The sequence below is a fragment of the Marmota marmota genome, unplaced genomic scaffold, assembly GCF_001458135.2.
Source record: "Marmota marmota marmota unplaced genomic scaffold, marMar, whole genome shotgun sequence".
Lineage (NCBI taxonomy): Eukaryota > Metazoa > Chordata > Mammalia > Rodentia > Sciuridae > Marmota > Marmota marmota.
This window is the reverse complement of record NW_026000037.1, coordinates 34098983-34125113: the sequence shown is the minus strand read 5'-3', so window position 1 is coordinate 34125113 and position 26131 is coordinate 34098983. Positions and strand designations below refer to the sequence as shown.

The window sequence follows — 26131 nt, the reverse complement described above, 5'->3', positions numbered from 1 at the left end:
TATTATACAGAGATTAAGCTAATCTTTCAAACATAGATCCAAAAGCAAAGGGTCTCTAGCCTAGTTCTTCATGTGTATCATCAAAAGGCTTGGACATCTTTCCCCTTATCATACAATCACATTCCTGACCACTGCCTTTGCCAGAAGATTGACTGGAAATAATATTCCTCTCTTGCACTTGTATAGTCCTTCACAGTTTACTAAAATTCTTTCCCATGCAGCTCTGGACCAAGTCTCAAGTCTGTGAGCTGGCATTAGAGAAGCAGCCTAGGGCCAGGAAACCAGGATAGAACCACAGACCAGGAGTTCTAATGAGGTTGTTGCAAGTATTTATTCTGGGGTCACAGCCAGCGTTCAGAACCAGAAGTCAGAGAGTTAACCAAGCCAAGGCCCAAGATCCAAGCCAGGAGTCGGAGCCAAGGCTATGGGCAAAGCCAAGAAGCAGTCACAGGATTAGCACATCAGAACAAGCCCCAGAACTGCTGCTGAACCCATGGTCCTCCCTAAGGCCCTGTGTCCTTTGGAGGCATTCTCTGTCCACGGACTGGCATTCCCCAAATGCAATCTATGAGGTGAGAATGGGACAAGTGAGAATAACCTCTGCCTTTGCAGGAACTTTTGCCTTGAAGAACACACCAAGAATCTTATGGAGAGTGTCTTAACTACCTTCTGCACATTCTTTTTAAAACAGGTAAGTTTTTTGTAAAATACTTACTCTGAATATTATTTATGAATTTACTAAAATATCTGGCAGTCATGGGAGCCTTATTTTACATCAAATTAAAGTCAATGGAAAAATATGATTTCAAATTTAATTGGATTTCTCTCCAAGAATTTTAAAAATAGAAAATGCCAAATTCTATTTTGAGTAATTTCCTATGATATCATATAATTGGTCTTTCTTTATTCACCTTATTCTAGGGAACTTCCTTTATTCACCCAGATTTCCTTCTATTTATTTTAGATTTGATGTAGCAAAAAAAAAAAAAAGACTAAAATCACCTAAATAAGAAACCAGTTTAGGTGATCTCTAATTAAGAACCAGTTTACTGACCTAGTTTTCTCCAAAATAAATGTTGCAAAATAGACGTGTCTTTTTAAATATAATTTTGAGTAGATGATATATTCAAAAATAGCTCAAAAAACTTTAAAATTCCATTTGATAAGTATCCTAGGAATAAGATTCCTTGGAATATGATAATTAACAAAAAATAGTGCCCCCACCTGTACATGTCTTATAGTCTCTGGAGAAGATAGACAAGCAACTTAGTAATACAGAGTAATGAGGCCTTTCTTTGCTGGCAGAAGTGTTTAGTTTTGTGCCCTCGAGGTTTAGTTCCATACCACCACACATGAAAGTAAACACTGTCATTAATTCCTTGCTAATTCTTCAGAATTTTACAATTTATAATCACATATAAAACTATGTTCTCATTTCTTCCTTTTCTAAGCAAAACATAGCACATTGCTTACTCTGAACCTTGCTCTTTTTTTGGTATAAGCAGAGATTTTTCACATTCTTTAGAGTTGCATAGTATTCCATTGTTGAAATGTACATAATAATTTAACCAATCATTTAATAGAGACAATTAACATAGACATTTATGTTGTTTCCAGGTGTTTATAGCTACAAACAATGTAGTCATGTCATACTTGTCTATACACCATATTGTACTTATGCAAAGATATCTCAAAAATGCTAGAAATAAATTTGATGAAGTGGGATGTTTTGCATTTTTAATTGTAATATAGATAAAGGCCTTTCACAGTGTCACATCAATTCCTATTTCCCCACAGCCTCACCAACAAACAATTTAAACAAACTTTTGACTTTTGCTACTCTGTAAGTGAATAACTCTGGTATCATGACACTGTTTAATTGGTATAGCTTTTATTATGGGTGTTATAGAGCATCTGTTCATATATAAGAGACAATGGTGTGTTTCCTATGCACAAACTTTGTATTTCTCTTGAATTTTTGGTTCTTTTAAATTATTGATTTCTAAAAGACCTTTATGATATCAGCCCCTTTTCTACAGCACGAATACCCAGAACGAGCTTTGTTTATCTTTAGAATTTTAAATAATCTTGGCTAGGCACAAGTTTTTGTTTTCATTTTCGTTTGTCAAATGTATTAATCTGGTTTGGCTTTTATAAAACAATAAAATGAAAATACATTAATAAGATAATCAAAATACATTCTTTCTTCCAAAATAACATTATACTTAAAATCTGGATTTCACTAGATACAGGAAAAAAAAAACAATATCCAATATCACCACAATGATTAGCATGGAATGAAAGGTGCTGACCAAAAAACACTGAAGAAAAGAAATGAAAATAGAAGTCAAAAAACATAATGAGCCATAACCAAAAAATGTCCAGAAATTACGTTAATGCCAATGCAGGATGAAAGAAGAGTGAGGTGAATGGAAAACGCGACTTTCCCTAGTCACAATCTTATAAAAATGTCAATTTATCTGAAGTTAATGTATACTTTTTTTTTTTTTTTTTTTACAAATTTTTTCCTGTTTTAAGAACTCTTTATCATTTAGAAGTGTCCCCCAAGGGCACATGTGTTAATGGCTTGGTCTTCACCATGTGGTGCTGTATGGTGGCAGTAGAACCTTTAAGAAATGGGGCGTCTATAAACACTGGTGTGGCTACATCTCCACAGTATGATGATTTCAGATCTTTTGCATACATACTGAGGAGTGAGATAGCCGGATCATATAGTGGTCCCCTTCCTAGTTTTTTTGAGGACTATCCACATGTGGAAGCTAGTCCAAAATAAAGAAGAAAAGAAAAGGGGGGGTGGGGAGGGAATTCCATTGAAATGGAAGAAATATCAGTGGAATAGAAGAAGGGGGTAAGGAGGAGGAAGGTAGATATAGGGAGAACTCACTCATTAGGTCAGAATGAGTCTGACCTAACTTTCCTATGTACACACATGAATAGACCACAATAAGTCTCACTCTTACATACAACCCCAAGACACTAACTTAAAAAAAAATCTTAAATAAGTAGCAGGCACATCAATAGGTTGGAAGGAAGGGAACAGGGGCAGGAAGAAGGGGAGGGAAAGGACGTACTGGGGACTGAATGAAAGCAAATTATATTTCATGCTTTTATAATTATGTCAAAATGAATTCTAATGTTATGTATAAGTAAAAAGAATCAATACAATTTTTTTTAATGGAGTCTCATGGAAGGAAGTTAGGTCATTGGAGTTATCTCCAGAGATATTGGGATCCCAGACACTCTCTCTCGCTTTTGGCCACCTGGCTGTCATTAGGTAAATGGTTCTCCTCTGTCACTTGCTATTGCCATGACATGCCACAGGGCCAAAACAATAGGGCCAAGTAACAATGATCTGAAACCATTCACCAAAATAAACCTTCCTTCTTATAAGTCATTCATTTATCTCAGGTGTTTTGCCACAGTTACAGAAAGCTAACACAGAACTAGCCAAAATAATCATAAAATCTACATGAGAAAAAAAGTACACAAGAATATCCATGAACATCTAATACAGAAAAAGCCCTAATGTAAATTAGTTCTACAATGTTAGGACATATTCTAAATCCTCAATAATTAAAACAGCATTCAATTATCACATAAATATCAACAAACTTTGTTATAAGAAATACAAAAACAAGTCCAATAAATATAGAAATTGAGTTTACAATAAAAACATCACCTCAAATCAGTGCAGAAAATCCAACTATTCTATAAATTTTCTGGACGCATGGATACCCATCCAAAACAAAATATTGGATTCATACTTCATGCACTCCAAGTACCATTTCATCAATGCATCAATATTCCTAAAAAATGGAAGGACGGGGGAAGGAAAGGAAAGGGAAGGGCAGAGAAAGTGGGGAGGATAGGGAAGAAGAAAGGGAAAGAGGGAGGGAGGAGAGAAGGAAGGAAGAAAATGCATTGTAGGTGAGCTGTTTCATAACTTTGAAACAGTGAAGACTTCTAACTATGAAGCAAATATACATTTTAGTATTTTTTTAAATTGTTCTACACAATTCTAAAACTTTAAGATTTTTTTCCTGGAATAAAATACCAGTCTGTGCCAAACCTTAAGCAGCTACTTTTCAGAAATAAATGTACAATCTATTTTCTTTCAAGTAGAGTGATATATACAAAAATATCAGAGAAATATAAACACAGAAAAGGAACCTGATTTTAAAGGGCCTCTGGTTGAGATACTGAAATAAAAATTCTGAGAGATCTTTCAAGTTAAGTATGCTAATCCCTTGTATATTTTAGAAGGAACATGGATTATAAAGATTTACAGTCAGAAGATACAGGTTCAAGTTCTCATTCTCTCCCTTACCAACCACATAACCTTAGGAAAATGACTTAATCTTTCTAAAATTTAATTTTCTAATCAACTAATGGGATTAATAAGATAATTCCTATCAATGTCACAGGGTTAGTATTGTGATTAAATAATCTAATACATCTGAATTAGACTTCATAATCTTTAAAAACTACACAAATATTCATTGCTATTTAATAAGTTGTATATTTAAGCACAATAAAAATGTAACTTTTGGGGGCTAGGTTTGTGGCTCAGTGGTAGAATGTTCACCTAGCATGCTTGAGGCACTGGGTTTGATCCTGGGCACCACATAAAAATAAAATGAAGGTTATTGTGTCCACCTGCAACTGGAGAAAAAATATTTTAAAAATATATCTAACTTTTAAATATTTTTAATTGTAGATGGACACAGTGCCTTCATTTGTTTGTTTGTTTGTTTTTATGTGGTGCTGAGGATCAAACCCAGTGCCTCATACTTGCTAGGCAATCGCTCTACCACTGAGCCACAACCTCAGTCCCATATTTATGTTTTAATATAAGAAATCCAGATTATCAAGTTTATGGGGACACTCTATGGAGCATGATAGCAGTCTTGGAATTTATAGAGCCGAAGCTAGAACATGTTTGCTGCTTTCTATGAAACCACATTTTATTGATTTGAACTTTATTATATAAAACTAAATTGGATCACTATGCAGAAAAATAATTATCCCAAATGGCAAATTATCAACTGCCAAGAGTCAATGTATAGAAGCAGCAGAAGGTACTGTGAGAAGTTGAGGCAGAGGCAAGTCCCTGGCACCTTTAGTGAAGCCAGTCCAAAGAACAGAGTGCTCACAAAGACTTCGCAGAGGGACTTTAGCTAAGGAAGAAACAAAGAAAGTGGCCATCCCTGTTCTCATGTGGGACCATTACTGCTGTGCCCAACCTCTCTATCCACAGAGACACACTAGTGGCAAGATGAAAAATGATGGCCTCTTTGCCCCTCTGGGTTTTAATAACTCAGAGAAAGGAATTTTCAGATATAATGTGTGACATACCCTGATAACAACAACAAAAAAAAAATATTTGAAATAAAGACACCAGGAGAGGAGAGGATCTTCAGTTTTGCTTTGTAATATTAAATATACTATGCAGGCAGGTAGGTTCAAGCCAACTAGCTCCTTATAACAATACTTAGATGGACTCTATATACCTAGACTAGGAAGTGATTCTCTGGAAATGACTAGGCTCACCTTCTGGGCTGAAAAAGTGTACAGCTTACAATATATAGTTATATAATTTACAGCACACAGAATGTATTCTAATCCCATTTCTGATCATAAGAATGGAACAAACCAAATTAAAAAATCAACAACCTTTCTCCTGCCTCCCCCAAAAAGAAAGAATAAAAGTATTTTGGGGCTGGGGTTGTGGCTCAGTGATAGAGCACTCGCCTAGCATGTGCAAGGCCCTGGGTCTGATCCTCAGCACCACATAAAAATAAATAAATAAAATAAAGATATTGTGTCCAACTAAAAAATAAAGATTTAAAACAAAAAAAGTCTCTTGTGTTCAGGAAAAAAATATTGACCATATTAGTATGAATCCTTTCACAAGGTTGCTCAGTTTTCTTGTCTCATAGTTTCTCCTTTCTTTAAGGTTTGCATTGCTAATATTAGAAAAATTTTTCTGTGCTTGTTAATTTGCCCAAACAATGGTTTTTATCAATTGCATTATTGGAGTGGTCATCAGCAGAATTCTATGTGACTGAACTGCTCTGCATATGTTCTGAAGAGTATTGGTGTCTGTGTTGACACTCAGATTGATAAGGTGTAGCTTGAACTTGTGGGCTAGGCATCTTAGTTCCACCCACTACCAATGGTAAGCTGGAATTGGTTTCTACCACTTGCCAGAGGTGGTTATATACATCTCTTTCCAAATCGGCCAATTTTAAGCCACTATGGCAGTGGCTTAAAATTGGCCACAGTAGGAGTGTTTACACCATGGAAAATGGCAAAAGCTAAAACTACTCTGCTCCCCAAGAAAGCCACTTGTTATTTTCCAGCACACACTATCTTATTTTCTCTCCATAGGACCACTGCTTTCTGAGCAGTTGTGATAAAAGGGGGACCTTAAATACAATTTGACAGATTTGCATTCACTCATAATACAAACTGAAAACAAGTGCCTCCTTACACCAAAACAAGAACCGTGCTGTGCCAGGTATAATACCATTTGACATCTTCCGGAAGCAGGGCCTTGAGCTGTTAACTCTATAATCACTTTATGGCACTGTTGGGGACCCATTCTTGAAAGGCAGTCATATTTCTAGCTGGCACAAATTGAGTCCAATCTTTTTTGTAGTGAGTGATTTGGTTTGCTTGGTTTTAAACTGTCCCCAATGCACTAAGGTCATCAAAATTTAATGGTAGCTTGCTAAAGTTGAATTCAATTGGCTGAACGAGAACAGACAGATATGAGAAGATATCGTAGTGTAACTGTTTGCACACTAGTGCACCATTATTTGCAGAAGAAATGCAAAAAAAAATCAAAAGTTGAAATAATCAGTTGCACAAAGCTTAGTGTGTGGAGAGTGGGAGGAAGGCCTGCATTGCTGCTGCTCAGTGATCCATTAATGAACTAGGCTCCATTGTTCTTGGGCAACAGTGTAGGGATAATGTTGATGCCCAGTGGATTCTGTTTTCCCTATCCAATCTTCTTTCCCTGACTCTACCTTTCAGCAAATATGTTGCCGAGATGACCACAAACACTTACCCTCTTAAATGCCAGATTATTCAAAATCTTCCTTCAATGGATGTCCTGTATGGTATTTGTCATTTGCTTACATGCTTCCAAAACTTGGAGGTTAAAGACACAAAGCTCCTTCTCCCATATCTCAGAATGTGAATTTGGAAATAGAACCTTTAAAGAAATAAGATAAAAATGGTATCTTTAAGGAGGGTCCTACTCTACTATGATTTATGCTCTTATAAGAACAGGAGATTTGGATAAAGATGACACCACACACAGGCACCATATAAAGACACTGGAAGAAAACAGCTATTTACAAGCTTCAAAGGAACAACCCTGTCCACACCTTGATCTTGAACTTCCAACCTTTAGGTACTTGAGAAAATAAACCTGTGTTATTTAAGCCACCCAATCTGGCATTTTGTTATGACATTGTCTAGTTACAGATAGCTAGCCTGAGCCCTAATTAAGACAGTACTCTCTATTGTAGACTGAATTGTGTCCACCCCAAATTCTTATGTTGAAGCCCTATCAATGGGTGACTGCCTAGAACCCAGGGAAAGAAGTCTTACCATACACCAACCCTGACAGCCTCTTGACCTTGGAACTCTAGTCCCCAGAACTTTGAGAAAATTAATTTCTACTGTTTATGCCACCTAGTCTGTATGATTGGCTATGGCAGCTAAGCAGACTGTTATACTTTTCCTTTGTATGCTGTGCTGCGAAGTCGGTATTGGAAAATCATTAGACAAATGCAGTTACCTATGAGGCAATATCCAAAATGGAATCTAAGAATAAAATAATTCCACTTTGATTTTCTAAAATTTCAAGTTTATTTCAAACAAGAAATGAATAACTTACACTTCACTATTATACTTTCTTTTTAGCCTCTGAAGGCTCAATTCTCAAAATAGGAAATGTAAAAATTGACAACATTAAGTTACTGGTAGACAGTAACCTTAGAGGCTACCTATATTGCTCTTGGGGCAAAATTCTTCACTGAAATTATTCATCAGTATAGTTACCTAGGAAGAAACATGAACACTGCCTGACCACTAGGTTATCATATGTTCAACCAATGTCACAGTCATCCAAATATATGGTGAATTACTGTGATGCCCCATTAGCCTCTGCACCTTGGAAGATGCCCCACTGAATCAGTGATTAGCACTGTAGAAGAAATTCAAAACAGACCAACTGAATGTTTTTCATGGTTCTGTCATTCCAACTCTGAATCATTTTCAATCTTCTCTTTGCCTTTTAAAGTAACCAGGGTGGTTGGTATCAACAAATACCCTTGAGTCTCCAGCTTCTAGCTTCTAGTTGACTTTATCAATAGAATAGATCAAGAACTAGAGGAGAGTGAGGCTAAGGTATTTATTCCAGATGACTGAGGAGTGATTGAAGTTGTCTTTTGCAGATTACCACTGCAGTCGTCAGCCCTCTCCATTAGATCCCCTCTCTGAGATCCTGTAACCTATTCTTCTTTTATACCTTTATATTTAGATTGGTAAAACCTCCCTCCTCTTCCAAATGACTGGCTACTGCACCTAACCTTCTTAACATGGGTGTTGCCTATAGCTTTGTAAACAATCACTTTATTAAACTTTACTGATGTATAAGTCAGGTTTTTTTTTTTTTTTAACTGTTGTAATGAAAAGATCTAACCCAGAACAACTGCAGAAGAGGAAAAGTTTATTTGAGAGCTCACAGTTTCAGAGCTTTCAGTACATAAGGAGGCTGGCTCCATTCTTCATGGCTCCAGGTAAGGCAGAACATCATGGTGGAAGAGCAAGGCAGAGAGAAGTAGCTCATGTTATGATGAGAAAGCCAAGAGAGTGATCTCCACTTGACAGATACAAATATACATCTCAAAGCCATGCCTCCAATGCCCCACCTCCCTTCAATTACCACTCAGTTAATCCCATCAGGCGATCACTTCACTGATTGGGTTAAGGCTCTTGCAACACAATCATTTACCCTCTGAATCCTCTCACATGGTTGTACATGTGAACTTTTGGGGGACACCTCACATCCAAACCATAACATTCTATCCCCTGGCTCCCAAAAGCTCATGCTTATTTGACAATGCAAAATACATTTAGTCCATTCCCCAGAGTCCCTATTGTCTCAACAGTTCTGAGATTACTCAAAGTTCAAGTCCAAAATCTTCTCTGAGGCTCAAGACCATCTTGCATTGTGAGCTCCTATAAAATTAAAAGAAATTTACAAATATCCAATATAAAAAGGTACACAGTAAACATTTCCATTAACAAAAATAGGGGCATAGGAAGAAGGGATGGGACCAAAGCAAGATAGAAATCCAGCTCAGCCAAAAAGTCCTATAGTTCTGTGTGTGGCATCTTGAGCACATGGCATGATATCATCTCCAAAAGGCTTCTGTAACTCTGCCCCTACACCTTGTTGATTGTAGCCCAAGTGGCCTTTCTACTGACTTGTCTGGTTCAATCTCTACAGCTTTCCTAGGACAGTGTCCTACATACTGGAATTTCTTAATCTCGGAGGTCTCCACTGTAGCTTCGGCTTCCTCTGCACATCTCCATGCTTTGCCCTCTCAGGGGCTGCCTGCAGGGAGTCTGACCTGTTGCAAGTTGCTTGGCCTTCCAGGCCTTCCTTTGAAATCTTCCACCAGATTAAGAAATCCATCACTTTTAAAATCAGCCTCACAGAAACTCTTACCACATGGGCAAAATGCAGACAACTTCTTAGCAAGAACATAACAGTAATGGCCTCTAGTCCAATTACCAATAGTGTCCTCTGAACCCTCTTGAGCCCTGTCTTCATTGTCTGTGGTTCTACTGGCATTCTGGTCTTCTGTGATTCCTCCAGAATTGAACATTAAGCTCTGCTTACAACCATCTAAAGCATTTCCTGCGTGCACTGCTAAGCATCTTGAAATTCCTCCAACCAAGTCCAGAATGTTCCCAAAGCTTCTGAACCACATGGTCAGGTTAAGTCACAGCAATGGCCCCACTCTGGATACCGATTTCTGTATTAGTCAGTATTCTCTAGAGGAATAGAAACAATAGGAATTATGATAATAAGAAGCGGATTTATTCGATTAGCTTACATGACCAGCAGCCAGAGAGCCTACAATGGCTGTCTGCAGGCTGGAGAACTGGACCAAGCAGTAGCTATGCAGTCTAAGAGGCTGAAGCCTCAGAATAAGAGGGATCAATGATGCTACCCAATCCAAGACCAAAGGCTTCTAAAAACTCCCTGGAGAATCACTGGCAGAGCTCACTTTGGAAGACTGAAGGAGCAAGAGTCTGATATCCTCAGATGATTACAGCAACAAACAAGAACCAGTTCAAGAAGAATTGAGCTTGCATCTGCTGCTGCTTCCTTATTCTTCCAATTTTTTTTTTTATTCCACCCAAGCCACCATCCTATTGGATGGTCTTGTCCATATTTAGGGACGGTCTCCACTTTAGTTCCCTACCCTACATGCCAATCATTCCTAGAACACACCTTCATTGACATGCCCTGGAAGCCTCTTAACCTTTGGCATCTCTTAATCCAATCAAGTTGACAATCCAAATTTACCATTACAACTGAATTGGCCACTTTTACAAGAGAATTTACACCAAACACATCAGTCTTCTTCACATCCCCAACCCAAGTAACTGTGGAGAAATATGTTCCCACATAAGGATCTTTGTGTTTTTGTAATTTCTCCTCTGAAGCTCTCTTTCAGTTTTTCATGTGACTGGCTCTCTTTCATCATTTCAGAGAGTTCTTTTTACAGTCATTTTTTTTTTAATTTCAGAAGTCTCTCTTCTTGTCATTGTTCCATTTCATGTCTTAGCATTTATCAGAATCAAAGTATATATTTATTCATTCAGTATCTATCACTCACCTTTTTCTATGGACTCCATAGGATTAGAGATCATGTCTGTATTACCATGTATTCAGTGGTCAGAATCATGCATGGGAATAGTAGGCTCTCAATAATTATACATATCTATATACCACCCATCCCTATTCCCCCTGCTTTCTTGACGCAAATGCATGCACCCACACAGACCATCTTCACAATGCACATACACATTTAAGATATCTATAACATTTTAATAGCTAATTTCTACAGACTGCCTTATATGCTATTTTAATTGAGTTACATATATAAAAAAAATTGGAAGTGAGAGAAATGGACATAATGTCTGACTGTCCTATTACCTATATGTTTAAGGTTCCTATAAATATAGATATACTAATGAATTGAATCCATAAACTAATCTGGTACATCATTCCCAAGGAAGGAATTGGACATTGGGGAAAATGGTCTTAATCATTAATTAGGCCCCCATTCCTATTTTTAAATAAAAAGTAGCACATCAATAGCAAGTTAAAGTATAATGATGGAACACTTAATATTAAGTGAAAGAAAAACCAAGGAGTTATGGATGAGGTTTGAAACACTTTGGAGTCTGCACAAGAAGGGATTTGGTCTTTTTCTTTCCACCTATAATTCATAATTGAGATGACATTGGCTCCTCTAGGGTACATAGAGATTGTGGAAAGATTGAACATTTAAAAGATTTCAAACATGTCTAGAGATGTCTCTCCCTTAATTGCATAAGGGCAAAGCTTTTATTTCAACTCTGGCCAAGGAAACCCTCGTCTTAAAACTGTTTTCATTTGACAAAATGTTTACTCTCTGAAGAAAGAGGCAGGACTGTGCACAGTTGATGAGCCAGCTCTGAAGTGGTTATGTATGAAAAAAAGAAGAGATCCAAGGAATGGGCAAGGAAAACTTGCCAAAATTATCATGACATCAGGGTGATAGATCAAATCCATGACCTTGCAAATCTTGGGAAATCTGTGTATACAAAATGCATGGCACAATCATGAAACTTCTAAAGACATTCTCCAAACAGTCATATATTACAAACTGCTAAATTGTATATCATCATTGAATAAGATGTTAATGTTTCAGAGACTTTGAAAGCAAACATGCATATATATGCAGATTTCAGTTATAGAGAAATCCTTGTCTTAATTCAACTGTGCATACCTTTTTCTTTCCACAAATGTAGCCCAACTGCCAGGCAGCTGAAAGATAAAGACACACACTGAGAACAAAGCCCAGCACCAGAACTAAGAGATTTGATTCATGCTCTGAGGTTCCATGCCACTTCTGGCTGCCATGAGATGTTTACTACATATAAAGGACAGAGGGAGTGAACATTGATTATGAGCTCACTTGAAAGTCTCTCACACCCAATAAACTGTGTTTCATTTAGGAGGTCTGGTTGGGATCAGCTGAGACCATCCTATCAGTGTGATTGCTCTGGAAGTTCTGAGATAATCCTGCATGGTCACAAATATTATTACTTGATCAATAAAAACCTCATTTTGCAATGCTAGAATGATGAAGATAAATAATACATACACAATTAATGATGTATGTATGGCAGGGGTTTGGAGTTAAATAGCCTTGTCTCAGTACTTCCACTGTTTGACTATGAAGTTCAGTTTATTGTGCTCCTTCCTCAGTTCCCAGACTCAATTTTATCTACCTATTTCATGCAAGCTACTTTGCTAGAAAATGAGGAGATACCAAGATGACTAAGAAATTTAACATGTAATAAAAAGTGTAGCCTAGTCATGGTAACTTACATTAATACCTACAACAGGGGAAACATTAGGATTAACCACATCAGGAGTCACTAAGTCTTACAGCTGAGGGGAAAGCAAAAAATTCATATAGCCAAAGTCCCTGAGTTGAGCTGACAAGCTAGACATTCATTTTCACTCTCGATTTGTATATACTAATTACACTTAAGACTTTAATGGAGGTAGATTTTATCCTTAAACAAATATCTTTCTGATGAGGGTCCACCTTGGATTTTGATGAGGAATAAACTATACCATTTCTGGAGGAAAAAGTGGCTCAGAGATGAAAAGTACAATTGAAATTGTACAGCAAATAACGCACCTACACAACCTTGTAGGCTGCCACTGTGGCGTGGCATAGCATTTAGAATTTATTTGAGTTATATAACCTGTGTTTTTTTAAAAAAAGTTCTTAGAATATAAAAGTTTAAGATCTACACATAAGTGCCTACCATTGGAAATCAAACATATTAGACACCTTTTCAACAGTTTTGAGTATTTGTGAGAACCAATCTCCACCAGTGTAGTCTTTGGTGAAGGAAGAAGAGGCAATAAAAAGTGTTCAAGGATGTCTAAGGAAGTTTAATAGCCATGGAAGAGGAAATTGTTTAGAAACTAAGAAATAAAAAGATACAAATTCTGAACTACGTCTCACTGTGCTCACTGAATCTTCGGCACCTAGATCATCAGTACACATGGTACCCTTTAAATATTTGTTTTAAAATATAATGAATTAATTTCTAGTTTTCACGGAAAAAATGATGAGCACAAAAGACTATAAATTTCAGGTAGTTCGACCATGGCATGCACCATGTGAAGAACAGCATGACCAAGGCAGTATGAAGTGACTCTCCCGTCTTCACTTATCTAGAACAAAGTGTGCATGATGCAGAGGAAGCACATGGGAGGAAGAATAAAATTCAGGAGGTTCCATCACGCATTAGATATGCATTAAATACATCCTGTACATAAAATATCCTTTTATTTAATCCTCAAAACCCTATAAATTAGATATTACTCTTCATCCTACAGATAAGAAAACTAAATTGCAAGTGTAAACAGTGGACATGTTCAAAAGAAATAAGGAAAAGAGAAAGCGTCTTCAGGTCAAAGACACAAAGCACCCCAAATTAAATTCTCCTTCTAAACATTGACATATTAATTTACCCCTTTTACTAAAAATAACAATAGGCAAATTGTATACATAAGAAATGTTTCTGTGGGATTGCACATGTATGCCCATTTACATTGGCTGATAAAACTAAAAACCCCTTTGGAAAAATGTAATGAACAAATCCAGAAAACAGCTTCACCAAAACCTCCTATAAATGATCTCAGTTCTGTTTTGGAAGAAACTACTCTCTAAGGAGAAATGAAGTAAGTTTTAGTTTCAACATTCACTCTCTTTTTGTACCATTCATGAATAAATTGGGCTAATTGTTGAATGTGAGAAGTGATGGTTTTATGATACATATGTTACTGACCCCAAACTATTGGTGGCTACATTCAACATCTTTAAGAAAGAAGTTAGGTTGAGTCTAGAAAAAAGAGCTGTGATTCCCAAGTTCAGTCTTGTATGCTCTTTGCAGCTCACATATATGTATGATAGGTAACTCCAGATAACAAGTCCACAAACCTGAAGCACTGAGGAGTTTCAAATATCACATAACATTTCAATATTTAATATGTATTTGAAGCATATCAATTTCTGCATATAAAGAGTGACTAGCACATCATGCATTACAATGTCATACTAGTTCTGAGGAACAACGGCTTTCAATTTAAAGAATAAAACACCCTCCAGCTGAAGAAAATTCTCACATTACAATATGTTTAAAAGAATCTATTCCAGTTGTGGTTGGTTGTCTATGAGAAATCTTTTTTCATAGGGAAAAAAAAAATGAACATTCCCATGTGAAAGTCTTTCTTGCAAGAGAAAAAAACTGCACATTGCATTTTATACAAACTAGGTGAATTCAAAATGATGGATCATTTCAAAAATATTCATTATACTATTTACTTACATAAATGTGGTTGTATAAAAAGTAAAAAAGGAATGCATTCACAATTGGTTTAAGTAATTTTCTCTTGGCAAACCACCATATAAAACAGGGGCGTCATGGCGCCACAGAATTCTGAATTGTGGTGGAGCATCATCAGTACACATGGCATTAATCTTTGTCTCGTTGCAGGAGACACCCTTGCTTGCATTAGCAGGCTGCCTCTTAAATGTAAGATGGTGTAATGTAACTCAGGTTTAAATAACACAATAAATAAGATCTATTTCTCTTCGGTCTTTCTCACCAATTTTTTCCAACCCCTTTTTGTTAAAGTGTTTCTTTTTTCTTTTCTTTCTTTTTTTTTTTTTTTTTTACAAATTTTAATGTAAATAACAACATATTTATGGGGCGGGGGTGGGGGATTTCCAAAGTGTATGGTAAAAGAAGAAGCTCAAGGGATTAACATCAATTTTTTTAATATGTTAAGCAATTGAAAGATTTTTTTTTTAACCGTCTTACATATGTGAACATAGCATAATGACTTACCCCACTTTCTTACTTGTCTTTTAGCAAACTGACAGTCTCAATATTTTGGAAGTCTCACTGTTTTATATCACTTCATGGTCCCCATGACAAGGGAACATTTAGTTGCCTTTAATGTCTTCTAATTAAATACTCAAAACATTCTTAAATTCTTCTTTGTCCAAATATAGATATATTTTAAAATAACATACTTTTCCAAATGCATTTTTCTATTGAACTGAGAAGCTTTCAGAAACTGTCCCCACTGAACATAATGACTATTTAAGGAAACAAGCTATTTATGTGGAAATATTAAGAGGGATGATTTTGATAACCCACACTCAAGGCCAAAATAAGGATCATTGGGACTTTTACTGAAGAAGTTAATGGAGGCCAGGCCATTGGCAAATGACCTTGAAATCCCTCGATGTAGCCTCAAATTGGCTTCAGCACAAGCTTATTATTAATGCAGACAGCTAGTTTATACCATGAAAAGCACATGGTATCTCTCTGTGAAACCATAGCTGTCACTCAGGGTCCCCCAGATGCAAATAAAAGCATCAATGGGACTGCATCTTTACACTTTTTCATGTATTTAATAAATATACAAGTTTATTAAATATTATTTTGTTTCCTATGAAAATTAGAATTCATCTGCTCAGTAGAACCTTTATGTACACACACACATGAATTATTATATAAAGGTATTAAAATGAAACATATTATCTTACAAAACTTGACTCAGAATTTAAATTGTTCTTTCCTCTGATTAGTAATACCCTGGAGACACATATCAAAAACCTTTGTTTTTAGGTAACACAACACCTAAAAACCATTTTCCCTAGTATTTTTGAAAGTTGATATATTTTAGATCTTGCACACATACACACACACACTCACTTAGTCACCCAGACAGAAAGAAGTTGTTTGCTCAGTTTGCAGGTACATAATCATTAGGGAATGGGTTTCACTGTGGGAAATTTGAGTACCATATATTGTGAGTGTAAAATAAAGCCTGGGAAGTTAGAATAATAATAATAATAATAATAATAATAATAATAATAATAATAATATTGTTCTTTTGTTATTATTATTATTATTATTATTATTATTATTATTATTAGAAATTCATGCTTAGAACTTTAAAAAGAGAGAGAAAGGAAAGAGGAAAAAAAATCTCCTAATGGTAAAGCATTAACAAATACTTTTTCATATGAATAAAATCTGTAATCAGTTAGATAAGAGCAATGTGCCTTTTTTTGGCATTTAATCAAACAATGAAATCATATACACATTTCCTGACACAAAAGACAAATGATGTAATAATCTGAAGGAGTTTCTCTATCTCCTTGGAACTTTGCATACTTGACTTGTTTTCCATATTTTGTGACTTTAAATGGTGGGAAAATTATATTAAAATGCTTGTAGCAGTTCCTCTAAACTAGCATCCTTTTTGTTTTATTGTATTTAATATAAAAGCAGCAATTATTTGATTTCAAAGTTATGAAAATATGTACCTTATGAGAAAACAAGCAATTTAAGCTTTAATTGGTGTCATTTTTCACAGAACTGGCAAGATTCTTGCATCCCTGGCACGTTGTTTTTCTATAAAACTGCAGAGCTGCCTTCAATGAATGTTTTACGAACGCAAAAGTTGTTATATGAAGGTATATGCATAGATGCCTGGAAATATAAGATTTCTGGTGGGAGTTATTTACAAAAGATGTATTTCATTTGTTACTGTGCGTGTAACAACTCCTATTATTCTAAATGTTTCTCTCTTCTCAATAAGACTGTTCTTAGCTCATGTCTATGAAACATTGAGGCTTATGACTAAAGTAGAATAAAAGCAGACTCTTTGATGAGGGAAAAAAGAACACTTGTGAAAAAAAAAGTAAAACGAACTTACAATTTTAACTGAAAGGAAGCACTATTGTAGTATGTTGAAAGGCTAATTCTGGTTTTAATTAGAAGAAAGACAGTATAGAATATACATTGGGAGACTTGCCTTATATAAATTACGTATATGAACCATAAAACTTTCTATTTTCTGAAATGTTGGCTTACCACGAATACCTTTACTTACTCTGTTCAGATTATGTATTTCCCGAAATTAGGTTTTGTTTTAAGGGACAGCAGTTTTATATATTTGTTGAGGGATTACACAATCTTAGCATCTCTAAAGATTTTAGGGTTTTCCATATCTGGGGAGATGTTTGTTGTTGTTTTTAATAAAAATTCCTGGAGCCATTGTCAAAGTTTCTTAGTCCAAAAATTGGAAGACAGTAATAAAATCTGTATTTTTAAAATATGTCTAATGGTTTCTGTGATCAGTCAGATTTAAAGAAAACTGAAGATTAGTAGATTTTATGCAGGAAGTTCTTGTTGGGGAACTGGGGATTGAGAAAAACAAGAATTCCTTATACTGTATTTCTTTGGTTGCCCTTTTTCATGTTGGCCACTTTTGTTAGTATCAATGATAAATATATACTGGGTGTTACCAAATGCCACACATAATTCTGACAACTCTTCTATACTAGGAGATTCAAACAAAAAGAACTGTGCATATTTTGAAAAACTGTCCACGTTGGCTGCCGACTTACCACCACTAAAGATGAAATGACCTCAATGATTGATGTCCCTCTCGTTATTATCATTGGTTTGATTCAATTTTGATTCAATATGAAATGTCTGATTTGCATCAGAATTCTTCATTGTTGCCATATTCCATGATTGTCTATATTAAAAGGTTTTACAAAGTAGCTCAGTGAGAAAAAATAATGTACTTAATATGCTCAATCGCTATATGACTACCAACTTTCCACTCACTGATTCATAACTACATTAAAAATCTATGTCAATGCTGAATGTTTTCTTTGATATAAGGAGGCTGATTCATGGTGGGATAGGGAGAGGGAGCATGGGAGGAATAGAAAACTCTAGGTAGGGCAGAGGGGTATAAATGAGGTGGAATGTGATGATCATTATTATCCAAAGCACATGTATGAAGTCACAAATTGGTGTGAATATATTTTATATACAACCAGAGATATGAAAAAATGTGCTCTATATGTGTAATAAGAATTGTAATGTATTCTGCTGTCTTATATAAATGAAAAAAAAAATCTCTACCAAAATATGTCCAAAGATACTGGCAGGAAAGTTCAAAAAAAATTTTTTTTTCCTGAAAAGCTAGTGAATGCACTTCCAAGTGGATATCAAAGCACTGCTCTTCTTTCAGAGATGTCCTTTGATCCTGAAGGCATGGCAGAGTCTTGCAGTTTGTCTTATGGACCTTTTCTTTGTGTCCCCCAGCACCTTGGGCCTACCGGATTCAGAACATGAGACTGGGAGCCCCCAAGATGTAGGCTTCTGTGATTTTTCTCCCTATCCCAATATGTAATTCTGATTTTCTGGACATATGCCAGGCCATGGTCTACAATTTATTTCTGTAAAAGACTAGAAGGTAAATACTTTAGACTTTTGTAGGTTATACAATTTGTGTGGCGATTACTCAATTCTGCTTAATATAATGCAAATACTGTTACAAATCAATGGGTGTGGCTGGTTTAAATAAAGCTTTACTTATGGACACAAAAACCTAAAAGCAATTTTTATGTTCCACAAAATATTTTTTTTCTATTTTTTCCAACTATTTAAAAAAAAGTAACACAGATCTTGATTCACAGGCCATACAAAAAGTCAGCAGATCAGGTTTGGCCAGTGGGCCGTATTTTGCTGACCTCTGCTTTAGGCAATCAATACACATTTGTTGACTGGTTGACTGGCTAGATAATTGTGAGAAATTAGCCTCTGTTTAGACTGAACACATGATGAGGCTACGCATATGATAAATGAAAGCCTGTGTTGTGACATTCAATCTCCAATTTAGAAATAATTATAAAGGACAGAAAAAGTACTTCTGAAGTAGTAATTAGTAGGCAAAGCCAAAATGACGCAGGAATACATAATTAATATCAAACTCAAGATCTGGACAAATCAGAGTGCATGTAGACTCATACAACATGAAACTGGATCATTCCATCCTTGCTAGCAGGCAGGCTATGGTGTCCTTCTAGCTGCTTCTATGATGGTTTACTCTCCAGCCTGTTTGATCTGCTTCTGGAGATTAGGGAGTATCTATTCCCACATCTGGCTCTCTGTATCTGTCCAGTCAGACTCACATTATTTATTTAATTACTTGAGCACCCTGACTGCTGTTCTAACCTGCCATAGTGTGACTCTGAGCAAATCCAATGACTTTTGCAAATAATTGGATTGTTGTGCTCTGGTATTTATCATGTTACTGTTTTAGGGTTTAAAATCATTTTTATCTGGTGATGAGGAAACATCTTGTAGGACATAAAGCTTCCATTCAGGTGGATTGAGGACAATGACTGCAGGGCTGTGCTGGTGTCTAAGGTGAGAGGAAGGAACAGGGCAATGGTAGAAGTTGGCATACTGCATCCTTGACTCCCTCTCGAAATTTCCAACTTCAAATGAACAATTAATCCCTCAGATTTATTAATTCCAACTAAGAAAATTCAGCCATCAGACATTAATATATTTCTAAAATGAATTCTTAAAATGGCTAGTCCCAAAAGGCACAATACACTTGTCCTCTTCTAACATCACTCTCATGCATAAACTTCCAGGAGACAGTGGAGTCCTTGGTCCTCTTCCAGTTTGCAGACCAGGCTGCCATGTATACTAATACATCACTTGTCTTTCAAACCTGAATCACTCAAAACCAAGAAAACACAGGAAGACTTATTTTGTTTACTAATTAGGGAAAGCTATGCACCTTATTTTAGAAGGTGTTTTTTGAACCTTATGAATTGGTATGTGATGCTGTTTACAAAATTGAACATGTAATCTCCTCTCTAGTCTCAAAATACTTGAGAAAATGGTTGGTAGAACTATGAAATAGGGACTGTGGCTGTTTTTACAATAGTGTGAAACAGGGCCTCATATGTTATAGATACTCCATTAAAATGTACTGAAAAACCAAATGCATAAAACATTCCAAAGCAAACTGGTAAATGATCTTAGTTGTTTAATAATAAAAAGAGATAAAAAGATAATTCCTACCCTATACATACCACAGTGAAAAGTAAAATACTCAGTACGTCTCCCTGCCTCAGTCTGATAGCTCCTTTTTTCAAGCATCTATGTGTCAGCTTCTGCCCACATAGTGTTTCTTACCTTCTGCTCTGTGCTTCTCACACCATCTTCCTTACCAGAATCCACATAACCTCACTGATTTCCCCCCTACCTCTGTTTTCACATACGTCCATACCCTTTCTATGCCTGAATAACATCTTTAGTTCCCTGAGTAACTCTTCCATGGTGTGTTCCAGTCATGAGGTTATTACTGACTATTCTGGGAATAAATTGAGAGGCTGACATTTATATACATGGATATTTCCCTCCCTTTAACACTAAAATAATGCTGTAACCTCATGTGTATCTTACATTCATCTGCTTTAGAAATTTGGTCCCAAAGTCTGTCTCCTGTAATTGTCAGAAGACCAGGAACACCGAGCAGTGGTGACCAGACTCTTCAGGAGCTCCCTTATGTATCTACATGGAGAAAGCTATCATAGAGTATGAGGATATGAGTAAGGGGCATATTGTATGTGAAAAATAATATCATTTTTCAACCAATGCATTAAGCTAGACAAAGACAAAACAATTAAATTATTTGGGTCAAAAGTTAGCAATCCCACTTTAGCTAACTTGTGAAAAAAGACAATATATTATAAAGATAACTAGACAATCTTGTGAAATCCAAGACTACTCATGTGTTTGGGCTCTCAGAGACAAGAAGCTCACAGATACTAGGAACTCAAAAGTTCACAGATACTAGGAATTCAAGAACTTGCATATATTATGTCTACTTATCTTTCCCTGTCTCATTCTTTCTTTCCTCTTTACATGTGATCAGTTATCTTTTTCTCTGTTTTCCTTGGTTTCTCTGACAAGATGTTCTACTTTTATGATAGTGGAGAAAAAGTGGAACATAGTGTTCTAACCACTTAAGCCTGCAAACCCAAATCTCTGGGATTTCTTAATTTGGGTGATATGCCTGGACTAGTTCTTTTATTAAGCTGCAGTCATCCATGTGGAAGAGAGTAGGTGAATGGAGGAATTTTTCTGGAAAATATGCCAGTTGAGAGGTACTTCACACATAGTCTCATGAAGAATAGGATATATATGCCTCACAAACCCCTGATTCTTAGATAGGAGAGAACCTTCCCTGAGAATTGAGAAGACAAGAACATGGGAAAGATCACAGAGGACAGGTAAGTAATGCTTTTTGACCCAGGTCAAAGTGAAAGGAAGTTCTGACTGTTAATTTGCTCTGAGACCTCAATAATTGTTATTGGGTGAGGCACTGAACTCTCAGGTGCTATGGCTTCATTTTCTATTCTATTTTAAATGAAGCTCAGATGTGAGGTAGAAACAAATACTAGTTGAGACTAAATGAACTGGACATTGCATCATAAGATCGAACTAGACAATCAGCAGATCTCATTTATTGGTTTCACATTTATATGCCATGTTTAAGTACTGAGTTAATGATTACAGGTATTAAATTAAATAATATACAATCTCTTCCAGTGAATCTCAGGTTCAAGCAAAAATCTATAAAACAGGATTAAGAGAATCATGGGTTCATGGTGGAGGACATAGAAATTATGCTGAAAGAACAAGGAAGAGGTCATAGAGGAAATGACATTTCACTGGATTCCTAGCAAAGAAGTAGGAGTTCATCAAGTAGGAAAAGTGGAAGAACACATTTTATACAAATAATACAGCACAAACAATTTTAGAGATATCATGTTTTCTAGATTTGTTACTCTGAGGATGAGCAACTTGGCGAAAAATAAATAAATCTGTCCCATATTAAGGGCAGATATCAGTTCACAGGAATTTTTGAGGATTTATGAAGACAAAGGAATCGATGAATTTGACTACAGCCAACTCCATGAAACCAGGAAAACATATGATTCTCTAAATTCTGACTTTCTCCAGGAAACTGTGAGAGTCCATGTATTGAGACTCAAAGCCATTCTCATTCCCGCCTAGACATCTTGACTTCTACATGTTCCATTGCTGAGGACCCTTTTTATGAGCCCCTTCTATTCCTTTTTTATTTTGTTACTGGGGGGGGGCGGTCACGGGGATTGCACTTGGGGGCACTTGACCCCTGAGCCACATCCCCAGCCCTAGTTTGTATTTTATTTAGAGACAGGGTCTCACTGAGTTGCTTAGTAAGCCTCATATTTGCTGAGGCTAGCTTTGAACTCACAATCTTCCTGCCTTAGCCTCCCAAGCTGCTAGGATTACAGGAATGTGCCATGGTACCCTGCTAGCCCCTTCTATTCTTGATCTTCACCAATTTGCACAGATTTTTAGTGTCATCTGTTGTTATATATAGGAAATCCTTATTCTCTGTAATGTCACTTTCTATAATGTCACTTTCACTAAATGCCAAATCTGCTGTGATATATTTATCTTGAGAATTATTTGGCTTGGAGAGCAGTGACCTTCCTTTTGGACAGCCTGACTCCTCACCTGAGTCTGTGCGTACTATCAACCTACTCAGACTAACATTCTGTGTCCCATCTTAAGAGATCTTCTTTATTTTCTTTTTCTCATCTACATTTTGTTCCTTTCTGCTTTTTGTAGCACAAACTGAATAGAAAACAAAACTTTGATTAGGGAGAAATAAGACTACTACCACATTTCTGTTTAAACACTATTAAAAATCATACCTGTTGCAACATCTTGGAAGTATATTTTGCTATTTCACTTTTATAAATCCTATGTGCTATTTAAAGATATAGAAAAGAGACACATAAACGCAAGTTATGGGAAAGTTAATAATTATAATAATTATCTCTGAGTGTTTGTGAGTGACAGAGGAAATGGGATATTCCAGAATAGATGAGAGAAAAAGATATAAATGCTGATTTTTTTCAACTATAGACAGAGGAGTGGCAATATTTATCTTCAGACCATCTTTAACATGCTTAGTAAATATACAACCAGAGCTGACTAGAGCTAAAATTGGGTAAGAAAAAATGTAAATATACTCTTGTTTGTGGGAATGCTTAAGTTCACAGAGAAAATAAATTTTTAAAAACAGCAATTTTTCAAACAAATTTTATGGAAGTAAAAGTTCTCATTAGATTACAATAGGGTAAAAGAAATAAGTTTCACTTTTAAAATTAAAACTGTAAAACAATTCAACAGGAAAAACAAGTAACTGCAAAGCATTGCACTGAGATTTGAAAAAGTAGGAAAAGATTTAGACTGAATTGTTTAGTTTTTATAGTCTTTCCTGCTCCATAATCACTCCCATGAATCTGTACATATCAAGAAGCAAAGTGCTGTATATTTTCTAAGCTCCAAATATTCCTCAAAATAGTTCCAGTGGTTCAGAATATGCATAATGATCAAAATATCCATCTATAAATAATGTTGGTCTAGCATGTGACAAATAAACACTATCAAGTATTTGTACATTTACATATGTATGTACACACACACATGTATGGAGCAAAGACAAGAGGAGGCAGAAAGAATATTTCTATTAATGCTTGCAACTAGTTGGCAAATACATACCCCACAATATGACTACACTGCATGGAACTTAGGGGAATATGTCTTTTTGTATTGTATACATACACTTAAACATAGAAGTTGGAATGATTGCATGTACACATGCATTCATATTTTAAATAACATTTTCAATGCAGTTTGAAAATACATATGTATATACATACTCACACACATTCCAAAATGCCATCATTCAACAAAATTCATGATGTTTATTGAAATGTATCAAAGCAGAAATACATTCCAAAAGGAAATACTCACTGGTACAATTAAATCATAAAGGAGTTTAATTTGTTCACTTAGCAGCTAAATGTTTATTTCAACATTTTGGCCAGCCATTTCTTTAATGAGAATGTACCTGGAATGAATTATATTTGGTTATTATTTAAGCTTGTGATTGAAAGTGTTTCTTCAGGGAATATACTTATGCTTTGATGCATTTCAATGAATAATGTTCTTAAAAGTGCTTGTTTTGACTGTTTTGAAAACTGAAAATACTTATGATAGTCTGGTTTAGGAAACTGATTGTAATACCTATGGACATGCAAGATGGGAAACTCAATTTTTTACATAACAGCTTCATTGAGATATAATTCACTTATACAATTTTTCCACTTAAAGTGTACAAGTCAATGTTTCTAAATGTATTCATAGAGTTGTACAACCGGTGGTATAGTCTGTTTTAGAATATTTTTATCACCCCCAAAGAAATTCTATACCAATGACCAAAAATTCATTCTTTATTCCCTCCCACTCTACCCCATCCCATCCCTAGAGATCCTCTGCTCTATGAATCTGCCCTATATCGAACATTTTATATAAATGAAACTGTAGATCATACCATCCCTTGTGACTGGATTTTTTTACTTGGAATAATGTTTTTCGGGTATAGTAGTAGATATTACTATTTCATTTCTTTTTATTGCTGAATAATGTTCTACTTTATGGATACATCATGTTTTATGTATTCATCCATCAGTTAATAGACATTGTGTTGCTTTTACTTTTTGACTATCAGGAATAACATTGGTATGAATTTTTCTGAACAACTTTTTAAAAAGAGTATGTTTTCAATTCTCTTGGATATATACTTAGGGGTGTTAAATACACAATTGCATATGTCAAATCCACATGTACTCTTTATTTTAAATATTTTTTTAGTTGTAGATGGACACAATACCTATATTTATTTATATGTGGTGCTGAGGATCAAACCCAGTGCCTCACACATGCCAGGTGAGCACTCTACTGCTGAGCTACAACCCCAGCTCCCACATTTACTCTTTTGAGAAACTACCAATTTTCCAAAGTGGCTGTCCCATTGTGTATTCCCACCAACAGGGTATAAGGATTCCAAATTCTGTGGTCACCATTCTCAATTCATCATATCAATGTGTTTCCTAAATGCCAAACTCTGCCCTCGGATGGGTATTTGCATAGCTTTATCAGAAAAAAAAATCTGAGTTTCCTTGATGTACTCCTCTTGGATGCCTGGCAAAAGCATACTGTAGACCCAGAAATGCAACACCTGTTTCAAGCATGCTATTGAAGTTTTCCCAAGGACACTATCTACACTGAGTTTTATCAAATGTAAAATGAAGGGCACCGTTTCGAAGTGAACTAGGCCACTTCTACAATCATTTATAGAACAAATTTTTTTCAATTTGATTCCTAAATGGCACATCTGGCTTCATGAGCTAGCACATCATGTAAGGAAGCACAGATACTATTTTAGACCAATTTATGTACATTGAAAATAAAAACTGTATAAACAGATGAATTTGAGAAGTATATCAATTCAGTGAGGGAAATAATACTATAGGTTGCTTAGTTATCTTTTAAATATGATATTCAATGTTTTGAGGAGAGACTTCAGTCATTTACTAATAGATTAATTTTAGATGCAATACTATTCTTTCCTAAAATTAGCAAATGAAACAGCTTAAAAATGCTAAATGAATTCTAATTTACTGGATTACGTGTTCTCACTTGTTTTTCTATATACAAAACAAACTTGAAGATTACATAAGAGAAACACTGAAAGTGTCACTTTAGTTAACTAAATTGTGAACTTTTGCATGTTTTTAGCATACCACAGTCATATAATCTCAGTGAATAACTAGTATGTATATTAAATGTTATCATAGTGGAATACTACTATTACACTAGAATTCAGGTTCTGACTAGCATAAGAATATCAATAATAATAAAAACAATAATGATAATATCCCTAAATGCATGATGTGCCAAGCGATACATAAATTATATATAT

The 26131-nt window shown here is 35.6% G+C and overlaps 1 long non-coding RNA gene across 2 annotated transcripts in view; it reads left to right on the top strand.

The window, feature by feature from the left end:
- The first annotated feature begins 328 nt into the window (after positions 1-328).
- The window catches only part of LOC125619388, a 69042-nt gene continuing 43239 nt past the window's right edge, over positions 329-26131 (top strand). For both annotated transcript variants that reach the window (XR_007350916.1, XR_007350915.1), the window contains exon 1: positions 329-691. This is a non-coding gene — a long non-coding RNA (uncharacterized LOC125619388). The remainder of the gene's footprint in view (positions 692-26131) is intronic.